Below are 11123 nucleotides of genomic sequence, written 5' to 3'. Positions count from 1 at the left end.
TAGAGGGACCAAAAGGATCACTTGGGAGTCAAACATATTCCTTTCCACCCCCTTGTTTAAAAGCAGCCCTATCTCCTCATGATGCGGGGGCTCCTTTCCTTGTCAACGGGTGCCTGACACAAAGAGCATAAAGCATTCAGCTGGCACTCTTCTGTTGCTGGGTCTAACCAACTTTATGACTTGGTGGGTTTGACAAAGCTTACCTCATGACAGGCAGTTCTGGACATGCGGTCACCCCATGTCCCATGGTCCTCCGCCAGGGCCCAGCAGCGTTGCAGGAGTTGTTTTACAAAACACATATAATTCACCACTGCAGACCGCAAAGCCTTGCCCCAGACCCCTGGAAGCCGGCACTGTGACTCTCCTGCTGGAGCTTGCCACAAATTCTACATGGCACATTTTCCTACCACTGATACCTCCAATCTCCTATGTTCTGCTAAGTCTCATGGCTCAAGCACAGGGCTGCATTCACGGCAGTCTGGACTCTGCTACTCTGCAGAGAACTTTCCTACTCCGGGTTGCACTCAAAGGTGGTGGTCTTTTGTGTCACCCCATATATTGGCCAGAGAAGTGTTCTCAGACGTGGAACATGCAGTCTCCAAAACCTGTAGTGTTCTATCAGGCATCATGCTTCCTTCTTTGCCGCAGGAGGTGCAAGATGTGATCATTCATCTTTCATTTTGGATGACATGACCTAGCATGCCCTCGACACCTGGGGGCATTCAAAATTGTTCTCATATGGCAGGTGCTTGACTCCTCATGTGGATCAGCTCCTACGCTGCAGTGCATGTTTCTTACCAAGACGTCCAACACGCCAGCCATTTCTTGCTAATCTAACTCGATTAGCATGTCATCAAAGTGAATCAGTGCCACATTCTGTGGATGCCCAGATGACAGATGGTCCAGCTGTCTTTGGACTATGACAGAGGGTGGACGGGTATAATCCTGGGGCAAAATTAAATGCATACTGTCGTCTGTTCCATGTGAATGCAAATGGTATCTGATAGGGATAGAACAGAACACATCACCAATGAATGTTTGTATCCCATATACCTAAGGCGCCACTAATCGGCTCAAGGAAAGGGAGCACATCTGGCACAGCAGCCCAACTGGGGCTTCTAGTTGGGTAAGTTTATAGAAGTCTCAGCCAACCTTCAGGATGAATCTGGTTTCTGCAGGGACAGATTGGTGAATTATATGGAACTATGACAAGGACCACCACCCATGAGTCCTTTACAATTTTTTTCCATCATTCCTCTTAGGATGTGGTACTGCTTTTTATTTACTATCTTGACCAGGAGTGGGAACAATTACAGAGGCCTCCACTTGGCCTTCCCCATCACAATAGTTCTTACCCCACAGAAGAAAGACCCAATGTGAGTATAGCATCAACTTCCAAATGTTCTATTCCAATTACACATTTGCAAACTGGGAAACGACACAGTATACCCATTGTGAGCTGATCTCGGCCAGGATTCTATTTATTACCTGGCCCTCCATTCTAACAGTGGGCCACAATGATGTTTTGGATCTCCAGATATCAACGTCAACTCCGACACTACGTCCAGCAATATTCAAATTGTTTGTATATTCCCCTTTCCCTGGTCCAATCCTCAAATTGCTTGTATATTCCAATTCCCCTTATTTACACTTACCCGAGTGTGGTAGCCAGCCTCCAGAATGGCTGCAATGATTCTTCCTCCTGGTATTCATGCTCTTGTGAAGTCCCCTGCCACACTGAATAAGCCAGGTCTGTGCTAACCAATAGGATATGGTGGAAGTTACTGGGTGTGACTTTATGACTTCCTTTAGGTCATAAAAGATACTGTGACTTCCACTTTGTTCTCTCTTGGATCATTTCCTTTGGTGTCATGGAGACACTCAAGCGGCCCTATGGAAAGGTCCATGTGGCAAACAACTGAGGCTTCCTGTCAAAAACTTGCCAGGCATGAGGGTAGCTACCTTGGAAGCGTACACTCCAGCCCCAGACGACATCTTGACTTCATCCTTATGAGAGACTGTGAGCCAGCACCATCGAGCTAAGCTGCAAACAAGTTCTTGACTTTTGGAAACCGTACGAGATAATAGCAAATTACACTGCCGAGTTTTGGGGTAATTTGTTGTACAGAAACAGGTAACTAATATGCTGAATAAATGTATGTAGATCCCTTTGAGGAAATTATGACAGTCCCTTTCTTCAACCAAAGGGTTTCAGGCCTGAAAACTGACTCAGATCTAGAAACTTGGTAGGGGAGTATGCCTTTTTGTGGGGCTGACTGCCCTCAGCCTCCCGATCATTCATCCTTGATTTCTTTTTTTTTTTTTTTTAATAAATTTATTTATTTATTTATTTTGGGGTGTGTTGGGTCTTCGTTTCTGTGCAAGGGCTTTCTCTAGTTGCGGCGAGCGGGGGCTACTCTTCATCGCGGTGCGCGGGCCTCTTACTGTCGCGGCCTCCCTTGTTGCGGAGCGCAGGCTCCAGACACGTAGGCTCAGTAGTTGTGGCTCACGGGCCTAGTTGCTCCGTGGCATGTGGGATCTTCCCAGACCAGGGCTCGAACCCGTGTCCCCTGCATTGGCAGGCAGATTCTCAACCACTGCGCCACCAGGAAAGCCCGATTTCTTTTGATAGTAAGAGTATTACCCTTGGCGGTGGCCCTTCTATTGATATCTTGCACTTAAGGACACTGTTCTTTTTTTTTTTTCGGCTGCGTTGGGTCTTTGTTGCTGCGCGTGGGCTTTCGCTAGTTGCTGTGAGCAGGGCCTACTCTTCGTTCTGATGCACAGGACGCTGTGTTCTTTAAACCACGTCCATAACTCTTTGTGGGTCAGGTGCCTTGGCTGCCACTCCAACCATACGGCTCATTACAGTAATTGAGTCCACCCAGCTTCTGATGTGAAATGCCATCACCTGACCCCAACTGCTTCAGGGTCCTATCATCCCCATTTTTATTAGTGAGTCTAAACCTGTAACAGCCGCTCTTTGCGTCTGTCAGCCCTGGCCTACAGAGGAGCACCACCACCGAGCTGTCAAGTGAGGCTGCTGGCCCTGTCATCGGCATATTCCGAGGGCCTTGGTAACTGGTGTGTTTGCTGGGGCTTCCCGTGCAGCGTAACCATTTGGTTGGTTTTTCTGATGTTACGCAGAAAGTGCGTCTATGCCAGCCTGCCACCTTCCCTGAGCCCCTTCCCCTTCCGCTGCCACCTGTCCCAACAATCCTGGAGTTTCCACCTCACTTAGCAGTGGCTGTTGCTCTTTGCACACTTCCAGAAACCATCCTTGTAGCAGGTTCACTTATACTTGTTTAGGTCCCTGACAGGATGCTGAACGTTCTACCTCTGAAGGATGCCCACAAATCAGCAAATCCACCCCCCAACCTCAATGTCTGGGCCCCTTCACGGAGCACCCTCATACCGCAGCCCCCCACATCCCCCGACGGGCACCCCCTGGCCAGGCCCGGCAGCACCTTCGGGGCGCGGTGCCTCCCCCACCCCCCCACCCCCAGCCTGAGCACAGCCACCGCGCGCTGCCAGCGCTGCCGGGATGAGCCAGTCAGAGGCCTGGAGGGCAACTGCGGGAGCGCGAGGAAGGCGAGCAGCCTCGGCAGGTCGTTCAAGGAAGGGCGTCCAGCTCTGAGTGGGGCCTCAGAGCCCAACGGAGAACGCGGATTTCAGATTATTTGGGGCCCGGGCGGGGGGAGTCCACCGCCTTCGGACCTACTGCTCGGGGGTCCGGCCCCGGCCCGCGCTCCCCGGCTGCCCCGGAGAGCCTGCCTGCGTCTCCTCGAGCCTTCGCTTCAGCCCAGCAGACGGCGTCCCCAGCACCGTCCGCGGCCTGAGGGCCTAACGACGGCCCGTGCCTGAGCTCAACGAGGTCTCGCCCCCCGGAGTCCTCACTCCCCCACGCCGCGCTTCCAGCTTTCCTTTCAGAACCTCTCTGGGCCCCAGTCAGGGCCGACCGGGAGCACGGGAAGCCGGGGCCACGCTCTGAGGCCTCGGCCGCGCCAGCCCTTAGGCCTGAACGTCCCCAAACCCCGCGGGGCAGCTGAGGGAAGAAACCTCGGGGAAGGAGGAGAGGCCCTGACCTGAGCAGCCCAAGGCCTCCTGAGGCCCGCGCGACTGCACGACCCTCCATGCTTCACGTACCAGGCCGGGCGCGAAGAGCTCAGCGATTGACGCGGATGAGAGAAGCCTCTCGCCTCACACGCGGCAGATGGGCGGGGCCTGCTGCTCTCAGGGGAGATCACGTGGGCGGCAGGGCGGGGCGCGCCTCGCCACGGGAACGTGAGCGGGTGTTTTCCCTTTGTCCACTCTCCACCTGAGGTGGCCTTCGCAGCGCAAGCACGCAGGTGGCTGTGGGCCTTGGGTTCCAGGGTTCCAAGGCCTGGGCCTGAGGCAGGACTGCAGTCAAGGATCAGGGAACCAATTGACATGAAAACCTCTCCCCTATCCTGAGCAAGGGTGGAAAGGCAGTGGGGTACCGCCACCCCATTCACACATGTGTGAGGTCTCAGGAATGTTCCTCCCTCCTCTCAGGGTCTAGGATCAGGCTACTCATCGGATCTGGGTCTCAGGACCAGGGCCCCCACTCCTGCATTGGCAGCTGTGGCAGGGACCCCTCTCTCTTGTGCCTCTATTTCATTCTTTTTTATGACTGAGTAATATTTGTGTGTGTGTGTGTATCACATCTTATTTATCCCTTCATCTGTCGATGAACATTGAGGTTGCTTCCATGTCTTGGATATTGTAAGTACTGCTACTATGAACATTGGGTTGCATGTATCTCTTGAAATTAGAGTTTTTATCTTCTGCAGATATGTGCCCAGGCAACTCTGGGTTTCATTTTGGTTTCTTGCTGGCCTCAGAGATCCTGAATCACTCTGTTTCAAAGTTAACATCCCTTTTCCCACTGAGCTCAACAGAGCGCCAACTGTAGCATGTCAGGCCACAGAAATAGTAAATGTTTAGACTTTAAGGTGCAAGAAACATCTTGGGTGAAGATACAGAGGGACCCTTTCTGAGTACCATCCTCCTACTCTCTGCAGAAGAGATGAAACTTCCATGGACTGCAGGAAGCAGCCTGTGGTGACCTCCGAATTTGTAGCATGAGGCTAACTGCACCCTCCTCTGACCATGGCTCTTGCCCAGAACTCCAATCCCGTCCCCTACACTGAAGAAAATCCAGTGTCAGAAGTCTTTAGGTGTATATATGTGGAACCAAGAAAAATGGTACAGATGAAGGGGTTTGCAGGGCAGAAATAGAGACACAGATGTAGAGAACAAATGTATGGACACCAAGGGGGGAAAGTGGTGGGGTGGTGGTGGTGGTGTGATGAGTTGGGAGATTGGGATTGACATATATACGCTAATACGTATAAAATGGGTAACTAATAAGAACCTGCTGTATAAAAAAATAAATAAAATAGAATTCAAAAAAAAAGTCTTCAGGTGTAACATGTGTTGTGCTGACATCTTCAGAGGGGACAGAGAAGGTTTACTGTACAGAGAAGTGCACAAACCACAAGCATACAGCTTGATGAGTTTTCACAAGGCAGACACTCTTGAGTGACTAACACCCAGATAAAGAAATAGAACACAAAACAATGTTCCACTTCTTGGACAACAGAAAGAACCCCACAGGTGATTCTAACGAGCAGCAAGATTTCCAGAACTATTGCAAAGAGCAGGGGTTCCAAACTTGGCAGCATATTGGAACCACCTGGAATCTTTAAAAAAGCACTGATTCCTGGCTCTGACGCCCTGCCCCCGATGTTATGGTTTCATAGGTATGGGTGAGACCCAGGCATCCAGGTGATTCTAATGTGCAACCAAGTTTGGAAACCAATACAGTCAGGAATTAATAAGCAAAATGTGCCATGCAGGTGATGGAGTAATATGCAGCTGTAAACACAGAGATCTCCACACATGTTATAAAGCAAAAGAAAGTGAGGAATAGTTTGGGCACTGCAGAACAATTAGACTGACGCATGTTAAAAAAAAAATACTCATAAAACCACTATCATTTTCTTAAGATATGTATGTGAGAGAGGGAAGATGGCGTTTGACAGCTGGGAGCCTGCTGGTCCAAGCAGCCAGGTCTTGGGTTGCCGGGAGCTGGCCTGGCGCCTACAGCTCCTCTGAACATGCATAATTTCACAGAAAGCCAGCCTCAGACAAGGCCAGTCTGGGATCCTGCTGGATCAAGACAAAATAAGACCACTCCACAGTCATATATGAACACAGGAAAACGTGAGCATTGTTCAAACCACAAAATGACCAAACATCCCCCCATGCTGGCTCTTGTGAGTGAGTGCTACTTTTCTCCCAGCTACAACTTCGGCCCCCCTCTGGGCTTCCTCCTCTGGGCTCCCTCCTCTGGGGTTAGAATGAGGACAGTACCCAGTGATAGGATCACCCGGCTTCCTGACAGCATCCAACGACCAGCAAAGCCTCGCTTCCTTGTACCTTCCCCGAAATTCCCTAACACAAGTCCAAATCCCCTAATAATTCTTTCCTAACACCCTCCTACAGAGACACCCCACGGCTCCCACAGTGCAGTGAATCCAGAAACCCAGCTTCGCTTGCCTGCAGGTGTGTCCTGGATGTCTTTGTCTGGAGAACACTGACAAATGCACAGGATTACAAACAAATCCAATTGTCCTGAAGCACACTCATCACGATGGTAGAATTAACAAATCTATGATAATGCAGCAGCAGGTGTGATCTAATAGCTACCAGAATTTGGATGCAGTGATAAGTGTAAACTGTATTTGGAGGTTGCTGATCTGAAAAGAGCTGCTATTTCTGTTGGTGACAAACAGGTATGGCCAGTACTGTGGAGGTTTTTTGCCTGTATGCACAAATGAAGGAAATGATGAATTTTAGAGGTCAGCTGTAATAACGATATATATTTTATCACCCCCAAGTTCATCCCTGTGCTGGGGCTCGCGCATCTGCAGCCGGCAGGGGGCGCCGTGGAGCTGTCCGAAAGGGACAGCTGGTGGCGACCTCCCAACGGGGAACCCCCAAGGGGACTCAAGGTAGTTGCGCCAACAGGGCCTTCACCCGGGTGTGACTGACTGCAGCCGTGCTCTGCCAGGACCCGCGGGGTCCCGATGGGACCAGGCGCCGCTCCGCCCCAGAGAGGCGGCTCCAGGAGGCCAGCACTCCCCAACCCCATGCAGTCAATGCCCAAAGCAGGGCCCTGAGCCGGCAGGGGCCAATCAGGAAGCAGCATCCTCCTGCATCTCTGCCCCCACGAAGGTGTCAGCAGGTATTAGAGGGACCCGGGAACCCAGCCTCCGCTGTGGTCTCAGGACTGGAGCTCTGTGGGCCCCTCCACCATGGCCTGGACCACTCTGCTCCCCCTCACCCTCCTCACCCTTTTCCCAGGTGACCAGCTGATGCGGTCTCAGGACACAGCCAGGCAGGGCACGTGGGCTCCTCTCCTGCCTTCCTCCTGGGTTCAGTGCCGGCTCTCAGCTCAGGGTGACTGCTTTCTGTCTCTCTCCTTCCATGGTCCTGGTTGCAGTCAGTGCTGACCCAGCCGGCCTCGGTTTCGGGGACTCTGCGACAGACAGTCATCATCCAGTGCTCTGGGGGCAACAACAACCTTGGCAGGAGCTATGCCAGGTGGCTCCAGCGGGTGCTGGGCAGGGACCCCACGCTGGTGGTCTTTGCAGATAGCAGTCGGCCCGCAGGGGGTCCCTCCCCGCTTCTAAGTCTCTAGGTCCAATAGCGTGGCCTCCTTGACCATCTCCAGTCTCCAGCCCAAGGACGAGGCTACTTATTACTGTGGCACACGTGACCACAGCCTCAGCGCACCACCAGAGCTCCAGGGCCACGGGCAAGTGGGGCAGAAACCTGCTCCCCACTCGCTCTGTACAACCAAGTGATCTTGTTATCTCCCGCTCCTCTGGCCCCTGGGGCATTGCACCCTGTAACTGTGCCCTGGGCTTCCCAGGATAGGGGGGCCAACAATATGGATCCTTCCCCAGGCTGTGGAGCCCCAGGGGTCCAACCACATCAGTGTGCAGAGCAGAATTTCTGCCCCAGACTCACCTGAATGCTCTAAGCGTCATCTGAGTTTGTAAATCCTATGTTATAAAGGAGTTAGAGAAATCCCCCAGTCTCTACCAATCTCCCTCACCCATCCCTCAGCTTCCAGGACCTGATGCTTGGCAAATATCTGGATGAATGGGGGTGGGGGTGGGGGTCGAGCCAGGGCCTCAGGATGGCCACAGTCTCCTTCAGTCTCCAGCCTCTGAGATTTGGTCCTCAGCTCAGAATTCTGCTCCCTCAATTGTCAGTAGACAGAAAGAGTTGATCTGACTCTTAGTAATGACTTCAGAGAGAGGGAGATTCCAAGGGAATCCCCGTTGGTAACTAAACACTGGGAAAATGGCATCTTGGGCACAGGAATTTGGCCAACTCAATTCCTTACGGAAAACAGAACGTTAAGTAAACTTGGGGTATCCCACCTTCAGCTGGTCAGGCATCACACAAGCTTGGAGTTCTGGTGTGTCTGGACCTCCATCCCTCCCAAGGGAGTGAGAGAATCTCTCCCTTCCAGAGCTCTGTTAAATGCCCTAATTAGATTAATCTGATTAAGTAAATTGTTAAAAAGAAGAGAAAGTTTCAGCACTTTCATATTCTTTGCCCAGAGCTAAGCCTGATTGGATTTGGGGGCTTAGTTCAAATGTTTGAGGGATTGATTATTTCATTCATTCAAGAAGAAAAGTAATTGTTTTAAAAAAGATAAACACTCAAAAGTGTTTCTTCTTGGTACCATCAAAATATCGGAATGACCATGTTAAAAAGCAAATAAGGTCACCCTGTGCTGAGAGTCACACACCCAAATGCCCACACAGGTTAGGGGAAGCTGTAAATGACCAAATATGGCTCAATGCAGAAACAAAGCACCAAAAAAGTCCCAAAACTAAACTAACCACCAGAAACTTACTGAAATTTGTTTATTCATCTACAGTGTGGACATACAACAAACAAAAATATCTCTGATGATGATTGTTTAAAAGGCAAAGTGGAAAAATCTTAAAAAGGAAGCACTGACCTATTTTTACTTTGATAATTCATTGTTCACTGATTTGAAATGAGAAACTACCTCATTTTACTTATTTTATGATGGAAAATGACTGCTTACAAATGTCGATCCATTTATTGTAAAATCCTTCCCCTGCTGTTTCCTCTCGACTTGGTCTTTGCACGGTAGTTGGTACTTTTTCCAAAAAAAAAGTGAAACAAAGCATGCCCCCACCATGATTTTACACTAAGAGAACATTCCTCCCGTCCCTTCCCTGCCCCCACATGTCAGACGGGAGGGGGGACCCCTCTGCCCTTCTAACCCCACTTCCTCCACCCTGAGACTCTTGGGGCTCAGCTGTGGGTCACTTCTACTCTTAGGAAGATGTTTGATGATGTTTGGTTGATAGTATAGCCCTGTGTGATTTCAGCAGGGGCAGAAGGTAGATTTTTAGTGGTTCTAGTTAGAGACAGGGCAGCTGTCGTGAGTCTGGTCCCCTCTCAATGGACTGGGGCCTCAATGTGGGCGACATGCATTCAGTGGGGCTCAGGAACACAATTGGCTGTGTTAGAATTTCCAGCTGGTCACCCAGAGCGAGAGGTTGAAGAGCATGAGCTGCTCATGGGTGCCACTTGCTGCCCACACCCTGTGTGCTCACCAGCTGCTGTGTGGGCCGTCACCCCCATGAGAGAAGCACCATTCATTCATTCATTCATTCACGTTGTTACACAATAGTGAATCTATAGGGGAACTGTATTACCTAAGGGTTGTACATTCAGTGATGAATACAGAGAAACGGTCCTTGTCCTCGCACAGATTGTGGTCCTCGCACAGATGCACACGGATAAACCTGGATAAACGCTTTGACAAAAATGAAAGTAGTGTATACTTTCATGTCAAAAATGAAAGTAGTAGAGCAAGATGGGGTGAGCCTGCTTACCTGGGGCAGTCAGGTAAGACTACAGAGGAGGTGACATTGAAATTAGCACCAAAGGAAGGAGGCTCGTTCTGAGAGGACCAGGAGATTGGACGTAGAGCAGCTTGAGGCCACGCAGGGGTTCATGGGAGCCAGAGGCATGTTTGCTCCATTCTGTGTTTGTGAGACAAGAGCCCCAGTGCGCACCCAGCTGCTCAGGGCCACCCAGTTCGCACGGGTCACTTCAGCCATAGTCACAGACCTGTGCAGAGCCAACGGGAGGAAACACAGACTCCAGCTTCTGGTGAGAGGACAAGCCCGTATGACAAGGGGCCTTGTGGGGCCATCTTGGAACAGTCTCTGGATTCGTTTGCTAGGGCTGCAGCAGCAAGTTGTCACAGACCGGGGGGGGCTTAAACAACAGAAATTTATTGCCTCAAAGCTCTGGAGGCTGGAAGTCCAGGATCAAGGTGTGGGCAGGGTTGGTTCCTTCTGAGAGCTGTGAGGGACGGATCTATTCAAGGGATCTCTGTCTTCTCTCTCTCTCACTTCAGATGGTCTCCCTCTCCGAGTGTCTGTCTCTGCCCACAGTTCCCCTTCTTTTTATTTATTTATGTTTTTGGCCGAGCCGTATGACTTGTGGGATCTCAGTTGCCCGACCAGGGATCAAACCCAGGCCCTTGGCCTTCCCTGGTTGCGCAGTGGTTAAGAATTCGCCTGCCAATGCAGGGGACACAGGTTCGAGCCCTGGTCCAGAAAGATCCCACGTGCCTCGGAGCAACTAGGCCCGTGTGCCACAACTACTGAGCCCACGTGCCACAGCTACTGAAGCCCGCATGACTAGACCCTGTGCTCCACAACAAGAGAAGACACCACAATGAGTAGCCCACACACCGCAACTAAGAGTGGCCCCTGCTCGCCACAACTAGAGAGATCCCAGGCACAGTGGCGAGGACCCAACGCAGCCAAAAATAAATAAGTGAAATAAAAACCAAAACCAAACCAAACAAAACAAAAAAACCCCCATACCCTAAGCAGTGAAAGAGTGGAGTCCCAACCACTGGACTGCCGGGGAAGTCACAAATTTCCCCTTGTTGTAAGGACTCCAGTCTTTTTGCGTTAGGGCCCACCCTAATGACTTCACTTTAACTTAATTACCTCAGTGAA

Source organism: Aethalodelphis obliquidens, unplaced genomic scaffold (assembly GCF_003676395.1).
Source record: "Aethalodelphis obliquidens isolate GAN/ISIS:26980383/991018 unplaced genomic scaffold, ASM367639v1 scaffold63, whole genome shotgun sequence".
NCBI classification, from domain to species: domain Eukaryota; kingdom Metazoa; phylum Chordata; class Mammalia; order Artiodactyla; family Delphinidae; genus Aethalodelphis; species Aethalodelphis obliquidens.
The sequence above is the reverse complement of the archived record's forward strand: the minus strand, read 5'-3'. Positions refer to the sequence as shown.